Raw genomic sequence first — 8092 nt, 5'->3', positions numbered from 1 at the left:
GGAGTGGTGGGATTACAAGTCCTCTGGAGCTCTTTCTGCCCTAATAACAGGGGTCTATAGTTCTGAATGGCTACAGATGGAAGATGGTGAGGGGGTCGGGGAGAGCGGGTAGGTAGATGCAGGAGAGGCTGCACCCACCCATCACCTTGTTGGAAGGCTGAGATTTTGCTAATGGTAAAATTGTCTATGATCCCCCCATCAAGCTTCACTCACCCTCTTGGCATTCAGGACCCTTATGAAGTGATCCCAAGTTAACTGTCCCACCTGCCAACCCAAGTCCTCTCTACCCCTTGTGGAGGCCTGGCAGCCCCACACCCATGCCTTCCAGCTCTGCCCTTTGCCCATAGAGAATTTATTTTGGCATCTCAGTATCACACCCAGTTTTCAAAGAAGACTTCCCACTCTGACTAGTGGATATAGGAACTACTCCTGGCCCTGTGTGAACAGCAAGAATGCAGCCATAATAATTGCACCACTGTTATTCAGGCTTGTTTTGTGCACTGTGAAAAAGGACTGGCAAAACAAACTAAACAAGACAAATAACTGTCCTGTCTTCTGTGGCACCAGGGAAAGGTAATAGCAGCTTTCCCGTCCTGGTTGTTCCTTCCTCAGCCTTAGGTAGATTTCTCACACAACCGCTATTTGGTTCTCACCTGAAGACTCCAGGGACACCTTCTGCAGCCCTGCCCATCGCCAGTATCACTTTCCTCCAAAGCTGTTGAGAGACGAGTGCCTGGTCCCAGACAGGCAGCGGTGGTCTCAGTTCTCTGCCCCGCTCCCACTGTGCTGTGGCGGTACTGTGTGCCAGGCACGTGGGATCTTAGTTCCTTGACCAGGAATCGAACCCACATCCTCTTTTTAATTAACAGGTTAATTAATCTGGTCACATCAGGTCTTGGTCTCAGCGTGCAAGGCCTTCCCGCACCGTCTTTCGCTGGGGCACACAGCCACTCCAGTTGCAGAGCGTGGGTTCAGTGACCCCAGAGCATGTGGGACCTTAGTTACCCACCAGGGATTGCAAGCTGGGATCTTACTAGGCACTGGATGACCAGGGAGGTCCCTCTCCCCCTTCCTTAAAGGACGTGTTTCACAATAAAAATAGGACTGCCAATTAAATTTGCACAGTGTGAGAGATTTTCTGACACTCAAATTTCCCCAAACCAGAGTTGCTAGAAAATTCCTTTCCCCACTGCCACAGAAAACAGAACAGTTGTTTGTCATGTTCTTCCTTTTCCAGTCCTTTCTCACAGTGCACAAAACAAGGCTGAATAACAAGGCTGTTCAGTTACCACTGCGGCCTCCTGTGGACCCCAAACCCGGCAGTTTACAACAACCTCTCCATTTGCGCTTGGCCTGGCCCTGCTTGCTTCAGACCTGTCGCTCAGGTGCAGTTGGGACTTCCAACATTTTTCCTGGAAATCTTCCATGCCAGAGCCGTCAGTTCACTGGGCACAGTTTTCTACTTCCTACATTATTGTGGGCAACAGTTTTGCTAAGCTTTCCATCAGTGTCTAACAGTAATTTTTTCTCCATCTTCCAGCAGCATGGTTCTCACTTTGAGCATCATCCACAGCCTGCGGCCCATCAGGGTTCCACCAGGAGTCTTCTCAGCTCCTTCCAGGCACCTGCTGCCCAGTCCAGGACAGTACTGTGCATTTTGAGTTTTTGGTGTATTAACACCCCACTCTGGGTACAAAATTGCTCTTCATGCTACTACTGTTGTGTAACAAGTCACCCCCAAACTTAGCAGCTTAAAAAAAAACTTACTTTGCTGGAGAGAGTGTGGAGAAATGGAACCCTCCTACACTGCTGGTGGAGATGTAAATTGGTGCAGCCACTATGGAAAAGAGAATGGAAGTTCCTTTAAAAACTAAAACTAGAACTACCATATGATCCAGCATTCCCACTCCTGGGCATATATCTGGAAAATATGAAAACTCTAATTAAAAAAGATACATGCATCCCAGCATTCACGACAGCACTATTTATAATAGCCGAGATATGGAAACAACCCAAGTGCCCATCAATAGATGATCTGTTTAAAAAGACGTGGTACATATACATGACGGAATATTACTCAGCCATAAGAAAGAATGACGTATTGCCATTTGCAGATGGACGTAGAGAGGATTATACTTGGTGTGTGCGTGTGTGCTTAGCTGCTTCAGTCGTGTCCGACTCTTTGCAACTCCGTGGACTGTAGCCCACCAGGCTCCTCTGTCCATGGGATTCTCCAGGCAAGAACACTGGAGTGGCTTGTCATGCCCTCCTCCAGGGGATCTTCCCAGCCCAGGGATCAAACTCGCATCTCCTGTCTCCTGCATTGGCAGGCAGGTTCTTTACCACTAGCAATACTTGGAAGACCCATTATACTTAGTGAATTAACTCAAATGACTTACTTTCTTAGTGAAGAAAGACAAACATTAAATTATATCACTTATATGTGGAACCTAAAAAATAATACATATGAATCTATATACAAAACAGAAACAGACTCACAGATGTAGAAAACAAACATGGTTACCAAAGTGGACAGGAAGTGGGGAGGGATAAATTAGCAGTATGGGATTAGTTTGTATCTACAAACTACTATACATAAGATAGATAAGCAACAAGGATTTACTGCATAACAGGAAGTTAACTGAGTGTCTTATAATAACCTTAAATGAAAAATAATCTGAAAACTCTCTCTATATATATATGTTCAAACTACAATTGCATTCATTTCACTTGCTACCAAGGTAATGCTCAAAATTCTTGAAGCTAGGTTTCAACAATATCTGAACTGTGAACTTCCCGATGTACAAGCTGAATTTAGAAAAGGCAGAGGAACCAGATATCAAATTGCCAACATCTACTGGATCATAGAAAAAGCAAAGGAATTCCAGAAAAACATCTACTTCTGCATCATTGGCCACGCTAAAGCCTTTGGCTGTGTGGATCACAACAAATTGGAAAATTCTTCAAGAGATGGGAATACCAGACCACCTTACCTGCTTCCTGAGAAACCTGTATGCAGGTCAAGAAACAACAGTTAGAACAGGACATGGAAAAATGGATGGGTCCCAAATTGGGAAAGGAGTACTTCAAGGCTGTATATTGTCACCCTGCTTATTATTTAACTTATTTGCAGAGTACATCATGTGAAATGCCGGCTGGATGAAGCCCAAGATGGAATCAACATTGCCAGGAGAAATGTCAATAACCTCGGATATGCAGATGACACCACTCTTATGGCAGAAAGCTAAGAGGAACTAAAGAGCTTCTTGATGAAGGTGAAAGAGGAGAGTGAAAAAGCTGGCTTAAAACTCAACATTCAAAAAACTAAGATCATGGCATACGGTCCCATCCCTTCATGGCAAATAGTTCCGGAAAAAATGGAAACAGTAATAGTCTTTATTTTCTTGGGCTCCAAAATCACTGCACATGGTGACTGCAGCCATGAAATTAAAAGATGCTTGCTCCTTGGAAGAAAAGCTATGACCAACCTAGACAGCATATTAAAAAGCAGAGACATCACTTGGCCAACAAAGTTCTGTATAGTCAAAGCTATGGTTTTTCCAGTAGTCATGTACAGATGTGAGAGTTGTACCATGAAGAAAGCTGAGTGCCAAAGGATTGATGTTTTCAAACTGTGGTGCTGGAGAAGACTCTTGAGAGTCCCTTGGACAGCAAGGAGATCAAATCAGTCAATCCTAAAGGAAATCAATCCTGAATACTCATTGGATGCTGAAGCTGAAGCTCCAGCACTTTGGCCACCTGAAGCAAAGAGGTGAATCATTTGAAAAGACCCTGATGCTGGGAAAGATTGAGGGCAGGAGGAGAAGGGGGCAACAGAGGATGAGATGGTTGGATGGCATCATGGACTCCTATGGACATGAGTTTGAGCAAACTCTGGGAGATACTGAAGGACAGGGAAGCCTGACATGCTACAGTCCATGGGGTCACAAAGAGACACAACTGAGTGACTGAACAACAACAAATATATATATATATTTTAAATATATATATGTATATATACATATATATATATATATATATATATATATGAAACTGAATCACTTAGCAAAGCGAAACTAATGCATTATTGTCAAATGAACTATACTTCATTTTAAAAAAAAGAAACTTTATTTAGCTTGTGATTTTGTGGGTCAGAATTCATAAAGCAGTTAGCCAGGCCTGATCCTTAGCCTGATGCTTGCTCAGGGTCTCTCATAAGGTTGTAGTCAGATATTGACTGGGGCTCAGAATCCTAGTGTGAGGGTTCCCCAGGGATGGACATCCAAGATGACTCACTGAACTTGGCTGGCAGTCACTGCTGGCTGTTGGCCATGCCAGCTCATCAGGGCCGTCGTTGAATGCAGTGCTTATGTGTGTGGCTTTTCCTGTCAAGCAGCCTCAGAGTAACTGGACTTCTTACTTGGTGACTGACTTCCCTGAGGGCAAGCATTTCAGAGAAGCAGGCAGAAGTTGTGTGGTCTTTTATGACCTAAACTTTGAAAACATGTAATGGTGCATCGTCCACTCTCTCTGTTGGTCAAAGTAGTCACAGCTCAGCCAGGTTGGAGGGGAGGAGGCTCAGAGCCTACCTCTTGATGAGAGGAGTGGCAGAATGCTATTTAGAGGAGCACAGGGAACAGGAAACGTTGTTGCAACAAACCCTGGAAAACAGCATCTGCTGCTTAGGCAGCTGAACATGTCCTAGGACATCAGGTACCTTTCTTATTGCTAGACAGTTTAAGGTCTCAAAATCAGAAATTAACCATCGTTTTCTAAGAGCAAAACTGAACTTAGTTTGGGTCATCCTGAATGAGTACACAGGAGGCAGCACTTTTGGCTCCAAAATTCCCAACTTTCTGGAGGTAGGAAGGCTTGTATTACAAACCCTGAGCATCAAAAATGGACTTATTGGACTTCCCTAGTCGGCCATTGGCTAAGACTCTGCAATCCCATTGCAGGGGACCTGGTTTTCATCCCTGGTCAGGGAACTAGAGTCCACGTGCTGCAACTAAAGACACTGCATGCTGCAAAGCAAGAGCAAAGATCCTAGGTGCCACAACCAAGACCCAGGGCAGTCAAATAAATAAAATGTTTCTTAAAAAATAAATAAATTACACTCCTTTAAAAAACAGACACTTTATCCGTCCATTCATTTTGTCCATTTGATCATTCATTCATCTAGGCAGTGTATCTACTGTTTGCCAGGTGCTGGGGGTTCAGTAATGTGCAAAACTAAACATAGTTCCTGCCCCTACAGCTTACATTCTGATAGAAGATGCAGTCACTGAGGACAAAATGACAGAAATAACTGTAAAACTGCAACCATGACAAAACCCATTTAGGAGAGGTGTCAAGTGGGGGTTGTACTTAGGACACTCAAGAAAGGTTTTCCTGAGTATTTGATGACCAAAGTCTAAGGAATAAATCAGATTTCCTAGAAGCAGGGGGATAGAAAAAGATCCCAAGCCAAAGGACCCACATGAGAAAATGTGCTGGGACAAGACAGAGAAAGATGAGTTGAGGAAAGTTCTGAAGTAGAAGCCAGAAAGGAAGCTGTGATTTGGTGACACAGGTTTGGTGGGCATGGGGCTCAGGGGATAAAACTGGTAGGACTTGGTGATGGAGGGTGTATTTGTTATCTACTGCTGTGTAACAATGGAGAAGGCAATGGCAACCCACTCCAGTATTCTTGCCTGGCAAATCCCATGGATGGAGGAGCCTTGTAGGCTGCAGTCCATGGGGTCGCTAAGTCGGACACGACTGAGCGACTTCACTTTCACTTTTCACTTTCATGCACTGGAGAAGGAAATGGCAACCCACTCCAGTGTTCTTACCTGGAGAATCCCAGGGATGGAGGAGCCTAGTGGGCTGCCGTCTATGGGGTCGCACAGAGTCGGACATGACTGAAGAGACTTAGCAGCAGCAGCTATGTAACAAATTATCACAAATTTAGTAGCTTAAAACCACATCCACTTGTTATTGCAGTTTTCCTGGGTCAGGAGTCCTCTGCAAGGCTGCAATTGAGGTGTTGGCCTGGACTGGAGTCTCATCTGAGGCTTGACTAGGAAGGACCCATTTCCATGCTCATGTAGCCGTTTGCAGCACTCATTTCTTCACGTGCTCTTGGATTGAAGGCCTCCTTTTCTGCCGACTGGAGGCCACCCTCCTTTCCTTGCTGTGGCCCTCTTCATACTGTAGCTCACAATTTCAGTTGGGACATGTTGAGTTTGAGTGACTTTTGAGACATCCCTGAGATATCATGTGAATGATATATGAATGTATGGATCTGGAGCTGGTAGGAAACACAAATGAATAAACCACGTTTAGATAATCGGAAACTCAAGCCATGTGTGGATGAGATTTGCTGAAGGAGGGAGTGTGGGGTGAGGAGGACCCAGGATCAAGTATTAAAGAATTCCCTCAACGAATAACCAGGCAGAAGAAGTGGGCCTGCAAAGCAGACAGGGAACGCTTTCAAACAAAGACAGTGACATGTCCCACAAACCAAACGGAAAGAGAGGCTGACGGTGTCAATGCCGCAAGGATTCATGTATGCTGAGGACTAAAAAACTCAGTTCCTTTTAGCATCACAGTGGGAATTCATTGATGAGCTGAGCAGGAGGTGTCTGGAGAAGTGAGGAAGTGAAACAAGGTTGGGGTGGGCAGGAAAGTGGGAGAGAGGTGAGGAAACAGGGCTTTGTTATTCCTTTAGAGCACGCCTGCAGGGAGGAGGCAGTTCATCTGCTAAAGGAAGAGGAGAGCGCCCTGAGGGTTTCAAACAGTAGCGAGTGAGCAGCTGGGTAGATGTGCAGCATGAAGGCTTGCTGGGCCAACAATGTCCTTAGCCAGAGATCACCAGAAATCAGTAATCAGTAGTCCACGGAGCTGTGCTTCATCCCAGCGAGGGAGACCATCACCATGGGAAACCGCAGTAAAGGGATGTGTAGATATATCCCTGGACCGTAAAGGCAAAATGTCAAAGAATTGATGCCTTTTAACTGTGGTGCTGGAGAAGACTCCTGAAAAACCCCTGGACAGCAAGGAGATCAAACCAGTCAATCTTAAGGGAGATCAACCCTGAATATTCACTGGAAGGACTGATGTTGAAGCTCCAGTATTTTGGACATCTGATGTGAAAAGCCAACTCATTGGAAAAGATCCTGATGCTGGCAAAGATTGAGATCAGGAGTAGAAGAGGGCATCACCAATGCAAGGAACGTGTACTTGGGCAAACTCCGGGATACGGTGAGGGACAGGGAGGCCTGGTGTGCTGCAGTCCATGGGGTCGCAGTCGGACACAACTGGACGACTGAACAGCAACTACTGATATTTACAACATTTCAGTTGTGTTAGTTGATGTGGGGGAAACATTTAAGGAAGCCAGTCCACTTTGGATTGGATGTCAGGAAAAGGAAGCAATTCCTTGACCAGATGTCTTCATAGATTGCATCACAGAGGCAAGAAGAATAGAGAAAAGTTAAACCTGTAACTGGTAAAGAATGAGCAGTCACTCTGATTGGCCGAGACAGAAAGAGGTTTGGTCATTTTTGTGGCTTGGACAATGTTCTTCTTCTGTCTGTGTTCAGACAAGTATGGAAGGGCCTCGTTTTTGCCGTGGATCTAACATCAGAGCCTGATGTCTACGTTTCATGGAACTCTGTATATTCAGTAGAACACTGAGGCCAGCTGTGTGTGCCAGGCCAGCTCCCTGATGTCACCGCCATGGACGCTTGTTTTCCCCTCTTCCCCACGTGATCAGATGGGAGCAGACAAGTCCAGAGATGCCTCCTCTCCACCATGCATCTCAAGGGTTCGCTCCAACAGGATTCTGCTTCTCAACCTCAAATTGGCCAGGGATGGCGGGACGGAACCAACGTGAAAACCCGGGTCTTCCGGGTCACCAGGGCTCACTACAGCGGCCCTTGAGCGCAGACTTGTGTTTCTGAAAGGGGCCTTCTCGGAATCCAACGCCCATGTCCAGAGAAAACTTGAGGAGCCCAGGACAGGCGCGCGCGGGGAACATGGCGCCGTCGGCCTCACTGTCAGCAAGCCAGCCGGGTTACCAGCTCGCTGTCGCGGCGGAAGCGAGGCC

The sequence above is a fragment of the Dama dama genome, chromosome 20, assembly GCF_033118175.1.
Source record: "Dama dama isolate Ldn47 chromosome 20, ASM3311817v1, whole genome shotgun sequence".
Classification (NCBI taxonomy): Eukaryota; Metazoa; Chordata; class Mammalia; order Artiodactyla; family Cervidae; genus Dama; species Dama dama.
This window is presented reverse-complemented; position numbering follows the sequence as displayed.